This window comes from Scylla paramamosain, chromosome 18 (genome assembly GCF_035594125.1).
Source record: "Scylla paramamosain isolate STU-SP2022 chromosome 18, ASM3559412v1, whole genome shotgun sequence".
NCBI classification, from domain to species: Eukaryota; Metazoa; Arthropoda; class Malacostraca; order Decapoda; family Portunidae; genus Scylla; species Scylla paramamosain.
This window is the reverse complement of record NC_087168.1, coordinates 15,592,150-15,616,149: the sequence shown is the minus strand read 5'-3', so window position 1 is coordinate 15,616,149 and position 24,000 is coordinate 15,592,150. Positions and strand designations below refer to the sequence as shown.

The 24,000-nt window shown below is 42.3% G+C and overlaps 1 long non-coding RNA gene across 1 annotated transcript in view; it reads right to left on the bottom strand.

Annotated features, from left to right (window-relative positions):
• LOC135109169 (uncharacterized) overlaps window positions 1-24,000 on the bottom strand; it is a 159,210-nt gene that overhangs the window by 59,317 nt on the left and 75,893 nt on the right. Inside the window, exon 3 of the long non-coding RNA XR_010272601.1 lies at window positions 6,164-7,278. This is a non-coding gene — a long non-coding RNA (uncharacterized LOC135109169). The remainder of the gene's footprint in view (window positions 1-6,163; window positions 7,279-24,000) is intronic.

Below are 24,000 nucleotides of genomic sequence, written 5' to 3'. Positions count from 1 at the left end.
ACTATCATTTGGGGGTTTTTGAAGGTGTTTTCATGATTTTTAGTCGTAGTTTATCTATATGGAGTAGTTTATCTATTTGTATATTTTATGTATTTGGGGTTCTCGAGTGTGTTTTCATGATTCTAGTGGTTGTTTACGATTCTACGTTATTCATGAGAGAACACTTGTGAGAATCCGACTAGGTAATAATCTCCGTGGCCTTCGAAACACGTCGTGATGGGAAAATAAAGCGTTTAAGAATGCGGGTTTAATTAGTTTTAGCAATATCGGTTATTTTTTATTCAGGAAATTTGTGAAGAGTTTTATGAAGCTTACGATAATATTGTTTGTACTGAACGGCTTGGACACACTTCACAATGTAGTTTTGGACTTTATTTCGGACAGTCTTCTTCCGGGACCGGCTCCTTCATTGGGATTATCATTATTTTTTTTTTCTTCCTGTCTTGCCGCCTTTGACCAGAATCTTATTACATAAAAACTTAATAAATAGATCAGAAAATAAATCGTCACTAGTTGAAAACATAAGAAAACAAGGGAAACTGCAAGAAGCCATCAGGCCTATATGTAATTACTTACTCGCTACAATTTTAACTTTACTTACTCTATTATGATCAACAAATGTAGAGAAAGGGTTAAAACACAGAACAAAATGATGTTAACAGAACGGAATTGACCGACAGAAGAAAATAATCAAACACAGATTTCTTAAGTTTACGTCGCCGCAAGAAACGAAATAAAGAAAACGTGAAGAATGTGAGTAAGAAAAATGAGAGAGGAAAATGAATGAGGAAATAAGTTTAGGGTAATAAATGGAAAGTAGGTGCTAACGGAAATGAATTTAAGATAGAAAGCGAGAGGAAGGAGAAGACGGAGAATGAGATGATGGAAATGAATGAGGAGATAAGGGAAAGGCGAATATACGCAGCACGGAGGATAAATATTTAAAAGTTTATGAATCGTTACGGAGATGGATGAGGTGGGAGAACATTTTGAAAATCTTCATTGTAACTTGTTAATGAGATTCATTAAGCTAACACCACCAGGCCGGGACTTGGCGCGCGCGCCAGAGTGTGTGTGTGTGTGTGTGTGTGTGTGTGTGTGTGTGTGTGTGTGTGTGTGTGTGTGTGTGTGTGTGTGTGTGTGTGTGTGTGTGTGTGTGTGTGTGTGTGTGTGTGTGTGTGTGTGTGTGTGTGTGTGTGTGTGTGTGTGTGTGTGTGTGTGTGTGTGTGTGTGTGTGTGTGTGTGTGTGTGTAAAGGAAAAGTAGACTAACTTTGCCCCTGAAATTAGGGTAATGATGCATATACATACATGCATACGGACGATAGAAAAAAAAATTAATAGTAATTATCTAACAACTACAACAACAACAACAACAACAACAACAACAACAATAATAATAAAATTTACGGCCGTAAAAGTATCACGCGAAAAAAAAAAAAAAATGTCATGAGAACAAATTTACCTTGGCATGTTTTTTAAGTGTTATTTATCAACAAACGCAAAACAGCAGCACCACTTGTAGGGCGCGAACTGAAGCCCACGAATTGACCACAACAACACGGAGTTAAGTACACTGAAGTTACTGATAAATTAAAATCATTATAGCCATGGTCATTAAACGCACCAGAAGTACTAAGAAATAAATTGTGGTCGTTATATTTGACGTGAATTGATGTTTAAAGACTGAGATTTATTTACAAGAACTTAGAACACTGTAAGCCTTATGGTATGCATGATGCAGGTGTGGGTATAGCAGACAAGTTCATATGAATCAGAAAAAAAAAATTTACTGCTCGAAGATTGAGATAAACTACTCAATAAGAAAAACAAAAGACAATATAGGCCTAATGGTATATATAAATAAGAGTGTGGATACAGCTAAAGGTAATATCAATCAGAAAAACCCTAAAAAGCTCCCTCAGTCCACTCCCTCCTCACGCCAGACACTCAGCGTAATGGAAGCAGGTCTTGAATGTTACGGAGCGCAATTCTTAATGGACATGACACTGAATCCGGTCCCCTTCAATGGCGCGTGAACAGATAAGTGGGCCATTTCGCAGCCTGATCTATACCGACCATCAAGTATTGCTCTCCTGCAGTCCACACCTCACCCCGCTCAGTGATGGAGGAAGTGTTTAGTTTACCCAAGAGTGTCGGGAGGAAGTACGAGCAGCGACACTGATGTTGATTATTAATGTATTGTCTTCTTTTCCCTTTTCCACTAAGATAATACACTAATACTTTCTGGTTAGTGTCTAAGGCTTAATGAAAATAATGAAAGTCAGGAAACAGATAATGATGTTGATAAAGACGAGTTAACTACCCTTCCTCACTCAAGTACATGGTAATAATTTCTTGTCAGTTTTCAAGACCTTTCCGTGACATCTTTTTTTTGTTCTACTACCACCTCCAAATATTGTTCTGCATAGAAATTGGAAATATCTATTCTTTCCAATCCTCTACTTTTTTTATAGATGATTATAAACATGCCACACGTTGCTTTTAGTGTTGGGAATCGTTGCATGTTACAATGAAAGAGTTAAGGAAAGACGTACTTTTTTACATCATTACCAATAGTAAAGTTGCCAAGTTCTGAGCACAACGTTGGAAATAAATCAATCAATAAATAAGACGGAATTTAAGGGTGCAAGTCCTTTCTGTCATAAGGAGTTTAATCGAGTGTTGTTTTCATTATAATTGTCTTTTTTTACTATTATCATTAGAAGTAGTCGTTATGTCAAGTCCAGCCCAGTGACCATCAGTAGCGTAAACATAAAACGGAGTTTCAGGTTCAAAGGTGAAGAGTAACTCAGTGCCTTCCTTTACAGGTGTCTCTTCTTTTTACATTAGCAAAACATAACGCAGTTAAACTTTAACCCAAATGACTGGTGTTGACATGAAGATGGAATGTCAGGCTGTTCTTCCTTTCTGTCAAGGGAGTGCTAATGAGCGTGCTTCTTTCAGGGATCCCTACTTTTTTACATTAACAAAACAGGACGCGGTCAAACTTTAACCCAAATGATGTAAAGATGGAATTTCAGGCTGAGCTTTCTTTCTTTCTGCCACGTAGAGTGTAACCGGGTGTCGTTCTTTCCAGGCTCCCCGGCACCCTAGAGGCATGGCGGTCAACGTGTTGGTGCCCCTCCTCATCCCTCTGGGCGAGCAGCTGACCAACGGTAGGTCACCATTTTTTTTCTGGAGTCACAAGGAATTCTTCGTATCTATTACTCCATCCAATGACTTTGCCGCCTAAAGAATTACAAGACGGTAGGTGATCACTTTTTTGGGGTTACTAGGAACTTTACCTGCCCGTAAGTCCACCCAAACAACCTGCCACCTATACAATTATAGGAGTCAGAAAAAAAAGAAAAGTGAGTTGATGCTCGAAGATTGAGGTAAACCACACTAAAAATTTGACGCTGTAGGCCTTATGATATTTATGATAATATTAGAAGAGCAGACAAAAAAAAATGAGTTGACGCTTGGATTTCCTGTATTTCTGAATGCAACAGCTATGCGACTTCAGCAGTGAAAAATTACAGCTGCGGTTTAGGTTTATACCACACATTTCAGCCCTAACGCTTCCACGGCATTACTACTACAAGCCAAGAAAACTGAACAGAACCCCTTGGTCTCGCTGGGCACCTACCAGTGATTATTTCCGTCTTTTCACCATGTGCATCGTAAATATGAAGAGTAAAACTGACACAGCAATGACTACTTGACCTACTTCCTCGCTCTTCTAGGGAGCTGAGACATCTGGGCCTCTTATTTCACGAGTTATTAATCTTACTGCCTGGTTTCAGCCTCTTGACCGCAATTTCTTCATTTTTCCCTGTCGATGTAACTTACCTTTTGCCTCTAGATCTTCCTTTTAAAAATGTAATCAAAAATAATGAGGAATATTATTATACACTAGACAGGGGAGGTCATATACTGTTGTAGTGAAACATTTTCCACGGTGCACAGATTAGACAAGTGAGTGGATTGTGGCGGCGAGAAAAAACAGAAAGTAAATCTTAATTTCTCTAACATTTCGAGAGTAAATATCTCTGAAGGAATAAAGATCTGCTGATTCATCTTGTTTTCTCACCACCACAACTCACTCACTTGTCTAATGTATGCACCGTTTAATTTGTTTTACCACAGTGGTGAAATGAGTTGATGGTCGAGAGCGTTCCCTTTGAAACGACACTCCCTGACATGTCGCTTCTCACTGTCTGGCTCTTCTGTCTTCTTCCTTCTTTCCTTCTCTCTTCTCTCATCTCAAGTTCACGTACTTATTTTTGTTTTAGCCCTATATTTTTTCAAACAGGTATGCCCCCATAATATCTTCTTCTCTATATGGTTGTTGCAATCTTACACGGATAATCTTACACGGATAACAGTACTTCACCACACTCCACTACGTTCCACAACACTCCACTCCATTACAAGGTACGGGTTATGGGCCAGGGTTTTAGAGGGCGCCACCAATCTGCCCAAAACAACTGCTGCTTGCGGGAATCGAACTTTGAACCTTTAGACAACGAGTCCCAACACTTTACCGTAGAGTCACCTCGTCCCCCAGTAGGTAATCAATAAAGTATAGTAAAATTGTGTTCCATTGGGATTCGATAAAATGATACATATATGCCGCCATATTTAATGCAGTATGCGTGAATTCTCATATATCACCAGAGTATAATCACTAAAAGATTTTCCCCGGATTTATTTTGTGATATATTGGTTCAATTGTTGACAAGAATGACCTCATTTTTAATATGCTTTTTTTTTTTTCCTTTTTTTTTTTTTTAGAGCGAACATTCATTTGAAGTGACCGTTTGTGTGTGTGTGTGTGTGTGTGTGTGTGTGTGTGTGTGTGTGTGTGTGTGTGTGTGTGTGTCATCAAACTCACTCTTCCTCCTTCCCCCCAACCCCTCTCTCTCTCTCTCTCTCTCTCTCTCTCTCTCTCTCTCTCTCTCTCTCTCTCTCTCTCTCTCTCTCTCTCTCTCTCTCTCTCCGTTACGCGCACGCACACACACACACACACACACACACACACACACACACACACACACACACACACACACACACACACACATCATCTTCTATCTGCATCTGTTCCCCTGTGTGTGTGTGTGTGTGTGTGTGTGTGTGTGTGTGTGTGTGTGTGTGCGCAGCATCCCTCACTCCCTCAGACGACACAGCTAAGTGATAGAGATGGTGCGCGCCTCTCCTCACAGCCTGAAGCTTCCTGTCTGTGGCTCCTTCAGGTCTTGTTTGCCACCCTCATACTTCTCTCTCTCTCTCTCTCTCTCTCTCTCTCTCTCTCTCTCTCTCTCTCTCTCTCTCTCTCTCTCTCTCTCTCTCTCTCTCTCTCTCTCTCTCTCTCTCTCTATCTATCTATCTATCTATCTATCTATCTCTCTGGAGCCAATCAGCGGCATTCACACACATTCACACTTCGCCAGCACCCGTTGATCCCGCCGCACCCTTTTATCGGCCGTAGTGGCGTTGCCCTTCAATGGACCTCGTCACGGGCCACAACAGGAAACAGCCCCGCCCTTTCCCGCACAGCAGCACCGCGCCGCGCAACCAGAACGACCCCACGCCCCGGTGCTAATTGGGCTAACGGTGCCGGTTCGAGGAAATCAGGGCGTGAAGTGCATCAAAATGTGTCAAAGGATGACTAAAGAGCCGTGCTGTGACGCGTTCTCAACTTAATGAAGGTAATGATGGTTCTCCCGATGACAGGCGGAGATTCAGGCAAGCAAACACAGACAGTTGGACAGGTAGATTGGTAATAAGTAGACAAGAGGACAAGTAGATAGATAGACAGGTAGGTAGGCAAGTAGACAGGTGGAAAGACAGATGGACAGGTAGGTAGCAAGTAGACAGGCAGGAGAGATAGGTGGATGGACAGGTAGGTTGGTAAGATATAGACAGGCAGGCAGTTAGACAGACAGGAAAACAAGGAGGTACGTAGGACGGCAAATACAAATAAACACACACACACACACACACACACACACACACACACACACACACACACACACACACACACACACACACACACAAGGAGCGAGACATAAGATCATGCCCAGTTAGTCTTCTCTATTCCTTTGACGGAGAAACATCAAATAAACACAAGGAACAGGAAATGAAAAGTAACATTCCTACCTTACACGAAGGACAGCGAGGATGTGATGGTGGAGGATGATGACGATGGTAGTGGTAGCAGAGACGATGGCAATTGTGGTGGTGATGGTGGTGGCAGAGAGAAAAACTGAGGCTGTGGTGATTATGGTAATATTTGCTCTAGTTCCATGGGGTTCTGGTTGTTACGTTCCTAGTGTGAATCTGAGAACACTGAACAAGGTGGAGTGCTAATATTCTTCCTGGTTTTGTGGATTCTGGCACTTAAATTCTGTGTGATTCAGAGAGCAGAACAGGGTGGAGTGTAGGGTGACATCCAGGCAACACTCCAATACAGGCTTTCCTCACCCTACTTCCCAAGAGGGTGTCAAGGTCTTCTTTCAAAGGCTCCACACGACTCGCCTATTCTCCTCCTGCGGCCACTTGTGTCAGGTTTCTTAGAGGCGATTAATCACTTTTTATGGTCTCGAGAAGTAACGGGTGTTGTTTTTTTTTGTGCCTCTTGATAATAAAGAATTGTAGTGTTTTTTTCCTTGGAAAGAATTTAATTTCGATCACTGGTCCTCAAATTACATTGTTCACTCAATCTATTTTTATATCGTTGTTGTTGTTGTTGTTTTTATAACTTTATTTTGTTTCTTTGTTGCACATCTCTGAATAAAGAATTGAAGTTTTTGGTCTTGTGTCTTCAAATTACGACACTAACTCTTGATTTGTGTCTTATATACATAAAAAAAAAAAAATCACTCCTTTTCCTCATCACATTTAATTATTTTCTTGTCTCTCGACATTATATTTCTTTTCTTTTATGAAGGATTGGATTTCCATGATTTATCTTTAAATTAATGTATTCACTCTGGATCTTTATCGTAAGCAGCATGATCAATCATTTTCTCAAACTTATTTTATTGTTTCTTTGAAGTATTGCACTTTTTTTCGAATACTTAGATTTCGATTACTTGTCTTTAAATTATTTTATTCTCTCTTGATCATTATCTCATATAACATGAGTACTCGTTTTCTCCATCACGTCAAACTTGAGGATTTCCTAATTTCCTGATCACCGTCGACCACTGCTGAATCTTCATAAGGAAAGAAGAGATTACGCTGCTTCCTAAACCATCTTCCGTCACGTGGTCCTGCAAAACACAGAAAATTTTATAGTGACAAGGTTAAGTTGGCGAGATGATAATACTGTAAATAATGAAAACAATAGTACGCAAGTTAAGACTGGACAAAGACAGGCCATTGGAATTTTTAACGTCAAAATTTTTCACATGACTGAGATTTATTTCCTCCCAACACTTACAGGTTTTGCTACTGAAAGAAGAAAGAAGGAAAGAGAGTAGCGGGGAAAGAGGAGTATTAGAGTAGGAGGATGATAGTAGTAGTAGTAGTAGTAGTAGTAGTAGTAGTAGTAGTAGTAGTAGTAGTAGTAGTAGTAGTAGTAGTAGTAGTAGTAGTAGTATGATGATGATGATAATGATGATGATGATGAAAATTAGTTTTTAGTCAGTCGTACTGTTATTATTATTATTATTATTATTATTATTATTATTATTATTATTATTATTATTATTATTACTAGTACTATTACTAATACTACTATTACTACTACTATAAATATCATTAAAAACAACAACAACAACAACAACAACAAATCACAACCATACCAACACGATACATCCTTCCCCTTCCAACGCACACACACACAGCTCACCATTCCAAGGGATCGCCTCCCCTTCCCTCCCAGTCACCCTGGCGCCGCCCCGAAGGTCACTGCCCCGCGTCGCACCCTCGCTGCAGCCACGCCACGCCCTGCTCCTTACATGAGTGGTAACTCTACGTACATGAACTCCCCTATCATAGCGCCACATGATCCAAAATATATGGCGCTTTTTATTACATAATTTAATAAACTTACCAACTAACTAACGAGTCCTTCATTTAGTGAAGACAGGGCAACAAAATAAGAAGGATGAAATAAGAAGGAAAATATGAGAAGAAAGAAAACCACAAGAAAATAACTTTAAATTAAAACGGAACAAGAAAAGAGAGCTGAAGTAAGAAGAAAAAAAACATGAAAGGAAATAAGACCAGAATAAGAAGAAATATAAAGATGAAAAAAAAGAGAAAAAAATGAAATAGCCAATACCAGGCACAGTTCTCACAAATTTCCCATATTCACATTCTATTACCACTGACTGCATAAGCCCAGACTCTATCCTATTCCAACCCTTGACTGTGTGTTTGGACAGGGAGGAAAGTGAACAACTGCATTCACTTTCCCGTATTCGAAAACGCTTTGTCCTCTCGTGACGGTTTTAAAGACCACAAGAATAGCAAGCCAGGTTCTTACGGATACTTTTTCCTCATTGACGATACAGATTCCTTGTTATACTATCACTAGAATCACAAAAAACATCCTCGAAAACCCTAATAAACCTTAAGCGTGTGTCTGAACAGAGAGCAACAACCACTCACGTATGCTATAGATATTTTTCCCATTGACGGTACAGATTTCTTGTTATACTATCACTAATCACGAAAAAAACATCCTTGAAAACCCTAATAACGAGTATGTTTGACAAGAGAGGACTATAGTACAGCTGCAGTCATTCACGTATTCTAAAACCCCTTATTCTTTCTATTTTTAAAGCCCTTATGAATGCTCTTCCCATTAACGATGCTGATATCTTATTATGCTATCACTAGAAAAAAAAAAAACACCATTGAAAACTGTTGAAAGTAGTCGAGTAAGGCGCCGAGGTGTTTGAGAATACGGTCTTCAATCTCCAGACTCTTGATGGAGATGAAAGAGAAGAACCGCGAGGGTGGAAGAAAAGGCCGGTGATGAGTGAGGGGAGAGGGAGGAAGTAATGGTGCCGGCCACAGAGGCGCCGACAAGAGTCAGTTCACGCTTACAAGGTTCCTGGTGAGTGGCGAGTAGACAGGGTGTAGTGTCTCTTCATTGGTTTGATGCCAATGAAGAGCGCGAGTCTGAATAAAATCAAATCTGCGTTATCTGGAATTAGGGAATCCTCGGATCTGACGTAATGAAGAAAACGAGTTGTCATGCTTTACGAGATAATGATGGAGAGAATATTTGACTTTTAAATCGTGAACATTCGTAATATGTAACCAAAGGAGACTATTGTACTTAAGAAATAACTAGGTATACGAGTAAGAACTTTATAAACAAGGGTTCTCGTAAACATCACATAACGCCATTGTGTACACCTTGCTTCCGTGTATTACAAGTAGTGATTCTGTTGTTTAATAAAGTAGCTGTGGGAGGGAAAAAGTAATAATCAGATAATAATGGAGTATCAACAAATCCGGAAATTAATTATCAAGCTTTTGGAATCTCCTATAATTGTTGGAGATAATTGACTTTTTTTTGGAGCCACATAATGAATTGGCTTTTTCTTTCCTTTTTTATGCCCTTAACCAGACTCCTTGACACGTAAAAAATAATAAAACAATAAGATAAAAATAGGTGTTAAAAGTACAAAAGATTCCATTAAGACACAGGAAATCACAAGCTGGTCTGCGAGTGCCTAGTTTCTGTGAGTTGAAAATATCGACATCTTTCTTTCCTTCTCTCTCTCACTCTCTTCCCCGATATGAGGTGACTGGCTGCCGTTAGCGGGTCGAGGCGCAGTAAAGTTTGTCCTCAAGTGGCCTGGTGAGCCATCCGTGGCGTCCAAGTTGTCTCCAAGTCTCTGGTTTCAATTTCCTGAAGGATTTGAAAACATATTTTTGAGCCGCGGAGTTGTGTCACGCTTCACCTGCGTCCCGGAACTTCCATTAAGATGTCTCGGGTCCCGCCAAAGTTGATATCCTGATTGAAGCTCTACATTAGTAAAGACAACACTCAATTTATGAATTATGTTATGTGGATGTTTTTTTTTTTTTTTTTTTTTTTTCAGGCACCACCTCAGTGTCACCTTTTCTCCTCTTCTGAGGAGAAAAGGTGAGGTTTTTGGGACGCACTGTCAGAACATATGCTGAAAAGCCGAAGCAGATATTGTAACTTATGCAGCTTCTACATTCTACCTTAAAATAGGTCTTGGCTGTTATACCTTGTACTTTTCTATACTTGTAAAGTGGAGACACTATAAGAACATAAAACCGAAAGCAAATAATACAGCTGCAAGACGTCAGGCCTACACGTGGCGGTCCCTCGTTCTTTATTGTGTACATAATATGTGAGGGTACTGTACGTTTGCTGATATTGAATTGCACTTGCCATATATCTGTCTATTCATTCATTCTGTCAGTCTATCTGCGAGGTGACAAATTCGAATCCAACCTAATAAATCTGCGTAACTTCTCCAAGCGCGGATATTTCTTGTTCAGGCGAGGAACTTAATTTTCCAGGCGCGAGTATTTCTTGTTCAGGCTACAATCAATTCTCCAGATGAGAGAAGTAATTCTTCATGTGAGGGAAATGATTCTACAGGCGAAGGAACTACTTTTCCAGGCTCGGGTATTTCTTGTTCAGGCGAGGGAATTAATTCTCCATCGAAGACGAGGGTATTTCCTGTTCAGGCGCGGGAATTAATTCTCCAAGGCAGATGCAGATATTTCTTGTTCAGACAAGGAAATTAATTCTCCAGGCGAGGGAATGAACTCTCTTGGCGCGTGTATTTCTTGTTTAGACGAGGGAATTAATCGTCCAGGGGAGGGAATTAATTCTCCTGGCGAGGGAATTAATTCTCTTGGCCAGTGTATTTTTTGTTCAGACGAGGGAATTAATTCTCCATGCGGAAGAATTAATTGTCCTGGTGCGTGTATTTCTTGTTCAAACGAGATAATTAATTCTCCTGGAAGGAGAATTAATTCTCCATGTGAGGGAATTAATTCTTCAGGCGAGGGAATTAATTCTCCTGGTCCGTATATTTCTTGTTCAGACGAGGGAATTAATTCTCCAAGCGAGGGAATTAATTCTCCTTGCGCGTTTTTCTTGTTTAGACGAGGGAATTAATTCCCCTGGCACGTGTATTTCTTGTTCAGACGAGAGAATTATTTATCCAGGCGAGGGAAGTTAATTCTCCGGGTGAGGGAATTATTTCTCCAGGCGAGGGAATTGATTCTCCAGGCGAGGGAATTAATTTTCCAGGCGAGGGAATTAATTTTCCAGGCGAGGGAATTAATTCTTCAGGCGTGAGTATTTTTTATTCAGGCGAATGAATTCATTCTCCAGGCTAGGGAATTAATTCTCCTGGCGCGCGCGTTTCTTGTTCAGGAGAGTGAATTAATTCTACAGAGGTGGGTATTTCTTGTTCAGGCGAGGGAATTAATTTTCGACGCGAGGGAATTTATTCTTCAGGCACGATTATTTCTTGTTCAGTCGCTGTTATTATTTTTTGATAGTATTTTTATCTATTTTTAGTAGTTTCTACGTGTTTTTCGTGTTTCCTTTGTTTTTTGGTTATTTAGCGTTATCGGTGTGTGTTTGTTTATCTTCTCTTTTTCTCGTCTCTTTAGATAATAATCGTAACTCATATCCACAATTTTCATCAGTGGTCGCTCACGCCTCGTCTTCCTCCTCGTCTTCATTCAGCTCTTCATCCACACATTCCTCAGGCGCGGAAATTTATTCCTCTGTAGGAAAAATTTCTTGTTCATAAGTGGGCATTATTTCTTCAGGAGTGGCCATTGCTTCTTTAGCAGCAGGGATTGTTCCCTCAAGACCAGGAATTACGTTTTCAAGAAAAGTACCAGCCACCATTTCCTGGGGAGACCAGTCCGCTTCTTCAGAGGCTTCATGAAGACTGCCAGCCACCACTTGCTGGGGAGACCAGTCCGCCTCTTTAGAGGCTTCATGAAGACTGCCAGCCACCACTTGCTGAGGAGACCAGTCCGCCTCTTTAGAGGCTTCATGAATACTGCCAGCCACCACTTGCTGGGGAGACCAGTCCGCCTCTTCAGAAACTCCATGAAGACCGCCAGGCACCACTTGCTGGGGAGACCAGTCTCCCTCTTCAGGAGCAAGGGGCGGCTCCTGGCCAACAGACGGCTCCTCGTCTTCACTTTCATCTTCGGTGTCAAATTTTGTTGCGAGTTGTGCAGCAGTCAAGTGATGGAGCAGTCGTGTGACTCCCTCAGCCACCTGGGGGAGGGAGGGGCGTGGGCTGGGCTCCCAGGCGGTGCACAGGTGTGACAGTCTCCTCAGAGGCCTCGCCAGGAAGGTCAGTGGTGAGTACCGCATCAAAAGCTCCATTAAGTAACCTAAGCTGTACACGTCCCCAGATGGCAGCACTGGCTTTCCTCCCAGCACCTCGGGAGCCATCCAGGGCGTCCTTTCTTCCGCATAGTCATCATCGTCGTCGGTGTCGTCGTCCTCGTTGTCCTCACCAGCGGCCTTACCATCCAAGCTAGACAAGAACTTTTCAATGGTATCCCCACAAATCGCATGTTTGGCTTTTTTCCGTGCCGCCCTCGCCTCCCTGTCAGTCAGGTCGCGTGCCCATTTAAACAGAGTCTCCCCGACGTGACACGCCATGCCGAAGTCAATTATATGGAACTCAGGCTCGCTGATGGTGCCGGTGAACGTGATATTGTTGAACTTGATGTCATTGTGAACGTAGCCCTTGGCGTGGACTTCTTCCAGACGGTGACAAATGTTAATCAATGATTTCAGGAATTGTTCAACCGAACACCCACCAAGGTAGTAATCGTACGTGTGTCCTAAGAATTCCTGGACCATAGCAGGTGGGGCGTGGCACAGTGCCAGGAGCCGCGGCACTCCACCGGCACCATTCAGATCCACTAAGACTCGAGCCTCCGTTAACAGCGACGCCAGATCACCAGCCCGCAGGAGTTCCTTAACAATTGCCTGGTTACCCTCATACTGGAGCTGCCTGACAGACCCAAAGCCGCCAACACCCAGGAGGCGTCCACGGCCCAGGCTGCGCAGCTGCTCCTCTGTCAGGAACGGGACGTGGCGGCGCAACAACTCTTCGTCGTCTTCCTCAGGAGCTGGTGCAACTTTCTCACTAGTGAACAATACGTCTTCAGGAGCCGCCATTTCTCCTTCAAGAACAGACGTTGCTTCTTGGGGACCATGCAATACTTGAGTGGCACGCAGCATTTCCTCGGAACTGTGATCTACGTCTTCCAATGCAAGAGGTGACTCCTCGGTGACAAACGGCTCTTCTTCACTCATAGATTCCTCTTCAGGCGCGGGCATTACTTGTTCAGGAGAGGGCACTGTTTGGTCAGGAGTGGGCGTTGCTTCTTCCGGGGGATACAGTATTTCATTAAGGTGAGTGACAGACAAGACTTCTTGGGGAATACAATCTACCTCTTCCAGAGCAGGAGGCGCCTCCTCGCCGATACTAAATGTTTCTTCAAGAGCAAACAGTATTTCAGTGGCAGTTAGGATATCTTCGGGAATACACGCAACATCTTGCAGACCTAGAGACGCCTCCTCTGCAGCACGCGCCGCCTCTTCATTCTTAGTTCCTTCCTCAGCAGCGAGCCACGCTTGCTGAGGAGACCAGGACGTCTTCTCACTCACAGTTGTCCGTGACCGAGCGCCAGTCTCACGTTCCCGCGCCTTCACCCGTTGCCGCTCCCTGATGGCGGCCTCGCGGCGTGCCCACGCCACGCGTGCGGGGCCGTTCGGTGGCGGCGCCATGTCCAGCACACCGTTACACTCATTCCCAGCGTCACGCTTTACATTCTCGCAACGAGCTATTACTTTGCGTTTCGGACGCCAGTGTTCCTCATCACGCCTCGCAGTGCTGGTGCAGCCAGCACGACCCCCGGTGCAGGGCGTGCTGGAGCCTCGCACGGCGTTCTTCTTGCAGCCTATCTTTGCCACGAGCATCTTTTCCTTTATAGCTGCTAGTGTTCGCGCCCAGGCCACTCGCGCGGGGCCCGGGGCGGGCGACCGTGGTGGCGGGGGCGCCAGCACGGTCCTGTCCTCGTCCAGCATTGCATTCATTGCAGGGGTTTGAGGAGTGGCAGCAGTTTGCGTCTTGGTGTTGGTGAGATCCTTAAGGGAACCCATAGCTCAGTGTTACTGTAGGCTGGAAGCTACTCAGGTACTGCCTTATGATGGAAGCCGCGCCATGGACTCACTCAACTCCAAGCTTACTCGTGTCAAGCAGTCAGCCAATCACCTGCGCCCGTCCTCCCCGCCTTGGCCAATAACATTCACCCAGCCTCCCCCTCCCATACCAAACCCCGGCCAGTACTATTGATAGGAAAAAGAATAACATTACAATGCCCCCACATGGCTAATTATATATATATATATATTTTTCTCTCTCTCTCTCTCTCTCTCTCTCTCTCTCTCTCTCTCTCTCTCTCTCTCTCTCTCTCTCTCTCTCTCTCTCTCTCTCTCTCTCTCTCTCTCTTATGAGCTGTTAAAGGCTTTCGGCACCATTTCCCATTATGTTTTAATAGATAAATTACGAGTTTATGGAATCCGTGGTAGTGCACATAACTGGTTTCGAAGTTATTTGGATTGCAGAAACCAATTTACCATTTTCGGAAATACAAAATTGTCTTAAAATTCTCTCATTTATGAAATGCAACAAGGGTCTTCTTTTCTTTTCTTTTCTTTTTTTTTTATGATATCACGCGCGGTACAGACAAACTTAATGTTTTCATTCCCGATGACACAAATGCTTCCATAAAGGGGCAAGATGTATATGTCATAAGTAATACTCGAAGTGTAGAACTCTACAATATTTCTAGTTGGATTAAAAGTAATAAATTAACACTGAATATCCCCAAAACACATTACATGACACCCTCACCTTTAATAATATACCCAGTTATATTGATGCATTCACAGACATGTAACCTTAAGTATGTTAGGATTACATTAAGGACTTACAAAATGGCTTATTTGATTAGGTTGGATTAAATTTTCTAAGTTTAAAGAGAAGTTTGGTTAAGTTATCCAACTTTTCGGCCTTATTTAATTATGCTATGATGTAACAACTCAAGTTTGTTACATCCTACTTTTTACCTTTATTCTTTTCTCAAGTAAGAGGAATATTGGTCTAGGGCAACAAAAAAAGAAAGAAGAAAAAATAAAAAGGCCCAATGAGATACAAGTCATACGTACGTTCCCTATACAAGAACCAAATAATGTTCAAACGCGGCACTGACATGCATCAGCAGTTCACACAGCCACCATGCTAACACTGGTCAACACACCTACACCCTTGGGACACACAGGCACCAGAGCTCCATACAGGCACTACACAACACTCAGGTCAAGGCCGTCACGGGGGAGCCTCCAGCAAAGCCAGTATTATCAAGAGGCGCCCCAAGACAACCATCGATACGCCACCGGACTCCACTTCAGTCGGTCGTGTGTTTGGTTTTCATGAGACACGTCACGACAGAAGCCCACTCTCGCCCACAAAGGGGAGAGAAGGAGACTGGTCCTGAGATGCCTGGCAAATCGAAGGGAGCAGACAGGGAGCGAGTGATTGGAATAGAGTGTCTGAGTAAGAGGGACACAAAGAAGGAATCTGCTCATGATTGGTGTGGAAAATAATAAAGATAGTTGTTCCTCAGACGGATGACAAAGGAGAAAAGTCAGGGAAGGAGAGTGATAGAGTGAGTGAGTGAGAGCTTGGAAGAGAATGAGGGAGGGATGATGAAGAGTAAGAGGCGAAGGCAAGAAATGATGTGAACTTAAGTAACAAGGATGAAGAGGAGTGACAAGGTAATGAAGAGTTGTGAGAGCAATAAAGACAGAGAGAAGATAATAGAGAGGGAGTGGCAAGGACTGATTAAAAGACAGAAGGATGTAACAGTATCTTAACATCACTTAAGAATAATATCATGTTACTTTTATGCTTAACGTGGATGAAATATGACAAAAGACGCGTGCAAAGGAAACATGTAATAGTTTAGTTTGTCTCTCGACGAAATCAGACCCATTTTCTGTGAGATGAAGTTTTCTATATCACGTCAGCACAGACTCAAATATTTAGTGTTTCAGTGGCAGTGCTGGTGATTGCGGGGGGAATATTGGGTTTCATAAATAATAGCTACACCATCACAAACAATAACAACAAAAACAACAACAGTAAGAACAAGAACAAGAACAGGAGAAGGAGAAGGAGGAGCACGTATCTAGTCATAACACATGCTTCTGATTTTGTACACCTCTAATTTTACTCTTTTGTACACACCTAATTTTACTCAGTGTTTCGCCTTCACTCACAACATATACACGTCACACACTAATTTCTTTTCATCTCTAGTTTTTTTTATTCATCCCAGAAAGACAAACACTGAAGATAACAATATTTTTTTTTCCGCCATTCGACTTTCTTTTTCCAGAGCTTCACTATTAAGACCTTCGCTGAGAGCACCCATCAACTCCATTTCCAGCACGTAATGTCCACCTACGTTTCTCCAACGTGCCAACTCCGATCAATACAGTTCGTGAATAGTATCGCATCTGCCCATGTGTGACGCCTGAATTACACCACCTGCGTGAGACAATGACAACTCCCTTACACAGCAGCTTGCCTTTAGTCCAGCCAAGATCAATAGTCGAGTAATCTGCCGCCTTCACATTAATTATATTTTGCGTCTTCCTTTACGTCATCTGAACTACCACTAATATGAAACCCGAAGAGTAGATTATTTTCTTACCAGATCCGAGGACTTAACATTGTAGGATAACGTAATGCAAAGTGGAAGCAAATACGGGAAGTTACTAATTGACCATCACAGCACCGTCGTGATCCCAAAACTATCGCTCGCCTTTGTTCCTGGCTCCCCGGTGTGTCATATTCTATAAAGTTAGTCTGTGTTGGTCGAGTACTCTTCATGGGCGACAGTGAGACATTGGCAGCGTCCTGTGTGTGTGGCGTGATGGCTGATACGACAACCGATGACCACTCGGGCTTGGATTTGCATAGCGAGAGGAACGTGTACCTATTTAATTGAGCTCTTTATGTGTGAGAGTTTTGACAATCTGGGTTTGACGGATGCACTTGTGTCATGAAGTAAGGTTTGTCTACTCACCTAACACACACACACACACACACACAATTATAAGGGATCATTAATTATTTTATATTTTCCCTAGGGGATGCTTTATTACACATCTTAAAATAGTACGTGATTTGATGATGACTTAAAGATGATGCCGCGCGATGCTAAGGAAACACTGACAGACACCTGAAGCATCACATCACCTCCATGTTTTCCAAATTTTACCTTATGGAAAGAGGAATATAGTGAGACAATAATCGAGTTCATGTAGCTTACTCTTTTTCCTCCGCCACCTCCTTCTCTCCCTTCTCTTCCTCTTCCTCTTCTTTCTTTCTCCTCTTCCTCTTCCCCATCCCACACTCCATCAGTGCTACACCGTCCTTCATTCCTAAGCTTTCCCTCAACACATTTTGGCAATTGCTTCTTCTTTCTGCTGCTGCTTTTTCTCGCTCTGCCAGATAACACTTCCGGAAAACACATAAGAGCAGCATTTCAAATTTCCCTTCGTGAATTTTCCAGCCTGCTTGCCAAACACACAGATGCTGACAGGAATAAGAGCAAGGTGAAGATAGTGCAGAAGTGAAGGTCTTTACTGAACTGGGCCGTCGTAAGGTTGCATAGCTCAGTGTTTACGTGTCAGGGGCGAAATGCAGACTTATTGAAAACCTTGGGAGAGAGATGAAGATACAGACAGAAAGAAACGAAAGGTGGTGAGAATTCGATATTGCGTTAAATTTGGAAGTATAGTGTTTTTCTTATCGTTTTCTTATTCAGGATTCAGTTTTTTCTTTAATTTTTTTTTTTTAAGATATTCTCTCAGGTTTACAGTTTGTTTATACTGTGAGAAGAGAGAGTGTGTATCATTTTTTTCCTGTATTCTACAACATTACTGTAATCTTTTCATTCATTACTCCACGTCATCAGATTCTACACACACACACACACACACACACACACACACACACACACACACAGAGTACCCTTTTCTCTGGGGAGCAAAGGATGGGCGGGTGTGGCGCGTTGAACCAATACATGTCTCTGTGTCTTAGTGGAAGTCTCAAGTGTTCTTTCAAGGGAGAGAACTCTACTAAAACTTGAACATGGCTTTTGGAACACGACTCCCCGACCCGCCTATCGCTAATTCGAATCGGGATAGCTCTCTCTCTCTCTCTCTCTCTCTCTCTCTCTCTCTCTCTCTCTCTCTCTCTCTCTCTCTCTCTCTCTCTCTCTCTCTCTCTCTCTCTAAATGGCAGGCTTTCAGCGTCTCCTTAGTGGACCATTATATGTTCATGGTCGTTCTCTTGAGCTTTTCCCGACCTCCGTGACTGGTTCCTTGATGTCTACGTGTGTGTGTGTGTGTGTGTGTGTGTGTGTGTGTGTGTGTGTGTGTGTGTGTGTGTGTGTGTGTGTGTGTGTGTGTGTGTGTGTGTGTGTGTGTGTGTGTGTGTGTGTGTGAAGTACGTAAGATACAGTAGTGCGGGTATGAAAAAACACACTCTCTCTCTCTCTCTCTCTCTCTCTCTCTCTCTCTCTCTCTCTCTCTCTCTCTCTCTCTCTCTCTCTCTCTCTAACGGGAGACGCATTCTTCGTTCACGCACCAAAACAGCCGCAAAACTCGCACCTTTAAGAACATAAAACACGTTGTATGCCTCATTTTCTCTCTCTCTCTCTCTCTCTCTCTCTCTCTCTCTCTCTCTCTCTCTCTCTCTCTCTCTCTCTCTCTCTCTCTGACAGATATAAACTAATTTCCTTTTGTCTTTCTTCCTGTATCTGCTATTTACATAAAGGGTGAAATACTACTTTGAAAGAATGAAGCCCTTTTAATTATAACGGATGAAGGAAATGACTGCATGGCGGGGAAAATACGTGAATTAGACGAAGATAATTAGCCAGCATTATTACAGGAAGGCTTAATCGCTTTACTGGAAATTATTTGTCATTAATATATGTAGAGTATTATCATTATTTTATTTTTTTGTGGTGAACGTGTGTGTGTCCGTGTCCGTGTGAGTGTGAGTGTGTGTGTGTGTGTGCTTCTACTACTACTACTACTACTACTACTACTACTACTACTACTACTACTACTACAGCTGCTGCTACCACTACTGCTACTTCTACTACTGCACACACCCCACACACACACCCACATACACAATAAAAAGTAAAAAAAAAACATCAGTTATTCCTGTTATGCGAATGTGAACGACACACGCGTATCATTAACACAAAAACACCAATAACTCACGCGCCTGACAAACTCTATGACCAGACAGACACAGACCGATACACTTTATCTCACATAACACCAAAACTCCATAATAAACGAACGGCAACAATAATAATTAAAAGGCCACTGTGACGAAGCATATTTTTACCATCCAATATAAAACGGAGAGCGATTCGATCACGCTGAAAAAAAATAAATAAATAATGTGATAGTCAACGTAATGGAGGGGCTTTTATTTCCAGCAGAGACATACACTTTCAACCGCGCCTTTCGAATCTACAGCCTCTTAGGTAATGAGACGGAAACTCCTCCCTCATCGTTAATTCAAGCGCGAGCCGGGACAGTTCGGGCATAGCGATCAGGGGAACGCAGATTGCTGGTATCAGTTATGGTGACCGCCAATACACGTCACTTGAAATCCGGCAGGGGAGCACACGAGTACACACAGGTAAACCCATCGACCTGGTACTGTGTGTGTGTGTATGTGTGTGTTTCCTTTTGTTTGTCTCTGCCTAGTTGCGTGTCTGATTATTTTTCCGTGCTTTGTTTGTGTATATTTCTGATTATCTTTCTGTCTACTTACGAGTCCGTCATTTTTTTATTATCTGTTTGTCTTTCTATCTGTATTTTCTATGTTCTCAGTCGTCTATCTGTCTTTGTCTGGCTCTGTGCCTACCTTTCTGTCTACCTGTGTCTGTCTGTCTGCCACTGCGCTTACCTTTCTTGTCTGCCTCCGCGACATTCCATCTTGGTCTCTTCACTTACAGGGACTACCGCGTGTATACCTGATGGTTATTTGCAGCTTCCCTTATTTTCTTATGTTCTTATGTTCTGTCTTTGTCTTTCTCTGTACCTATCCTTCTCTCTGCCACTATGTCCGTTTGTATGTCTTGTCTAGCCACGTATAAGTCCCTGTCTGTCTGGTTATGCTGAGAGGCTTTAAAGCGAAATCATTAATACTTCCAAACAAACTAACATGGACTTAATCCCAAATGTCAAAAGCGCATCACACACCAACTAAGCTAAACTGGATCCCATTAAACGCAAAGGGAAAATACGATAAAAACATGAAAATAAAAAAAATGGGCGAGGAAAGAAAGAGGGAAAAAAATCATTCATCTAGTAAGTCAACTGAACGAAAAGTCATCCATGCCAGTCATCTGAGCTTTAAAGTGTGTGTGTGTGTGTGTGTTAGTAGCATCATAACAACAGCTGCGCCACCATCACTACTATTGCCACCACCACCACCACCACCACCACCAAACACACGCATGATGTACGAGCAAGACTAATCCCATGTAGAATAAGTGTTAAATTGTCTTGTCATGTTCGGATCCATTCATAGCCCTCTCTCTCTCTCTCTCTCTCTCTCTCTCTCTCTCTCTCTCTCTCTCTCTCTCTCTCTCTCTCTCTCTCTCTCTCTCTCTCTCTCAATGACGCCACGTGTAGAGATGAAATTGTTTTTTTATAGTGCTCGACTGATTGCCTCGCGATAGAGAAGCCGAAGTAAAGAAAGGAGACGAAGGGGAAGCAAGGAAAAGGAGAGGGAACCAAATAAGAAGGGAGAAGAGATGGGGGAATAAAGTGAAAAAAAGACGAGAGAAGAGGGGAACAAAAAATAAAAAGGGGGAAAACTGAAAAGAGGAGAATAGGGGAGAATGGAGAAGTAATAGTCAAGAACAGAGGAGGAGGAGGAGAAGGAGGAGGAGGAGGAGGAGAAGGAGGAGAAGGAGGAGGAGAAGAAGTGGAATATACATGAAGGGCAGATGCCAGAATATTTTGGTCTGTGAAGAGGAAATATTGAGAGAAAAGAAAAGAAAAAAAAGATGAATGAGAAAAAAAAGAAGGTAAGGAAAATAAATAGATAACTGCAATGAAGATTTGACACAACCAATTACAGTACTTATTAAAGACGTTAAGGGAAATTAAACAGCTGCAATATCAAGAGGAGAACAAGATAAAAAAAAGACAACGAAAAAGATAGCGTTGAAGGAGAAGAAAACATAGAGGGGGCAGAGAGACACAAAGGAGGAGGACTCATGGGAGGAGGCGATATAATCAGACAGATACGAGAGCCACAAGGGAAGGCATCTGGACTCTGACAACAACTAGTGGCTGGTGTCTCTGTCCCTCAGGCGATCAAAAAGTTCCTTGTCACCTTCACCAGCAGCAGATCGCCAGCGGAGGAAACCCAAGGAGAAAACTTTAACTGATATCTGACCTTCTTTCGCCAATCGCTCCTCCAGACGCGGTGACAACAAGCGGTGGCAAATAAGAAATGTGTGCAGCCAGGAGTAAAAACGTCAACATGTCTCCAGAGCCGCCAAAACTTGGAGATATTTTTTTAGATCTTGCCAGCGTGTTTGCTTGTGAAGGTCCATGTTCTGAGTGGAAATCCGAGAGTCAATGTAACAGTGAAGGTCTTATGCAGAAGCAGCAGACTGTCTTACCGGAGTTGTTATATAAAGGAAGGAAATAGTAAACTAGATGCTTTGAGAGAAAAGACATATTGATTAGAAGTCCATCATATATAGGAATATAGAAGAACAAAAAACAAGAACAAGAAGAACAAGAACAAGGGCAACAACATCATCATCATCATCATCATCATCACCACCACCACCACCAGCAACAATAATAATAATAATAATAAGCTATAAAAAAAAAATATATATATACAAATCAGTTGGTAATCAAGCAAAGTGGAAAGCCCCAACCGATGTGAAAGCAACAAATTAATATGAATGCAAACACGAGTGGGAAAGGCAAGACGCCTAGACCGCTCCAAAACCGCTCCAAGGTAATCTAAAGGGAAGTTACCAGAGACCTTATAAATAAAATGAATTACATCTTTATAAACTCACCGGTGCAAATAGACGTCATCAGTCCAGCTATATATTCCCAAAGGACTGATAACATATTGATTGGAGGGAAAATTTACACCAGAGAAAGATAACAGATAGATGAGATAAATTTGCTGGTCATGGGATCTTAATATCACAACAAATCACAAGAGAAATATCGCCTAAGCACGTGAGAAACGCAGACACACACCCTTACTTCACATCTGCACAGACACGATGAATGCTCCTTAGGTGCTCAAGAATATGTTGCCAATGTTGCCACTTCCCTTTTCTCCTCCTCGTTTCCGTTCTCTTTCTTCTCTTCATTCTTGTCATCCTTTTCCTCTTCCTCATTCTTGTTCTTGTTCCTCTTGTAGTTCCTCCTCCTTTTCTTATCATTTTTATTAGTTTTTATCATCATTCCTCTTCTTTATCTTTTTCTTCCTCCTCCTCCTTCCTTCAGTCTTCAGGTCAAAGGTACGAATCCAGCCCGTGAATCAATCACCTTACTTCCCGGTGAAACTCAAAAACAGGAAAGAATTGGTGAGTGAAGTACCCTAAGGACAACCAGAGAACATCATACCGAACACTCTCAATTCCCAGTATCTTTACCAATGCCTGGATAACACGGGTCCACCACGGAGCACTGTCCTGTTAAGAGAGGTGGCCTAAAAAACTGCTTTGTATCGCGGCCGTCCATCTCAGTAGATCGCCATACGGTTTTAAGTGTTATGGCTCCATGCAATAAATTCCCAAGTCTCGGTCTCAATAAAAGCATGCATTGCCGGACATTGCTGGGCCCGAAGGAAGTTTTAAAGTCGCAGGCGTCATTACTTACTAGCCTTTTTAAAGATTACGTATTCATATCTGCACTGCTTTGCCTGCACGTTCCGCTAATATTTCATGGGCTAATTGAAGGGACTGCGGCGATAGACTGGAAGCGTCACCTGGATCTCGATATGCATAGTACGGCCAATTGAGCTCAGAATAAAGGTTAAGTTGTTACTGTAAAAACTAATGAAGTTGTCACGGGTCTAGTTTTTTATTACTAATGCTATTAAGAAGACAAAAACGTACCTTCGTATATGCATTGCATATGAAATTAAATAACACGGAAAGTCATTCGACCTGAAATTAATTTATATATTTATCATTACTAAATTACATGTTTACTTCAGATATTTTATCTTATTCATATTAGCATTAAAACAGGACATCACCTTGAAACCACACACACACACACACACACACACACACACACACACACACACACAAACACACACACGGAAACGGAAATAAATATATCATTGCAAAAATCATTTTAACTCTTGGCCATGCGTCTCTTCAAGCTTAATAAAATGTTGTGGTGCAAGTCTCGTGTATAATTTCCTGAAAGCCACCACTGACACGGAGTGAGGAAAGGCTGTAACGTTTCAGTGCGAGTAATTTTATTTCTGTTCAGTAAAACCTAGAGTTACAGAAACAAAAACAAGTTCTCTTACTATCAGCAGTGTAAGTTGAAAAAAAATAAATAAAAAGTGGGCGAGTCTTGAAGTATTATTAGCAGTGTGAGTTAAAGACAGTGAGCGAGTCTTCAAGTATTATTAGTGTGAGTAAAAGAAGACGGTGAGCAAGTATAAGACGGTGTAAGTGCTTGAGGGAAACCAGACGCATCAGGTGCATTACGCTGGAACCTTTAAGACATAATCATGGATAAAAGCAATTAGTCTATTAGCGAAGGTGACCAGAGCAGGAGGATCCCCGCTTCCCCACACACCTGGCCCCTGACTGACAATCTGGTCGAC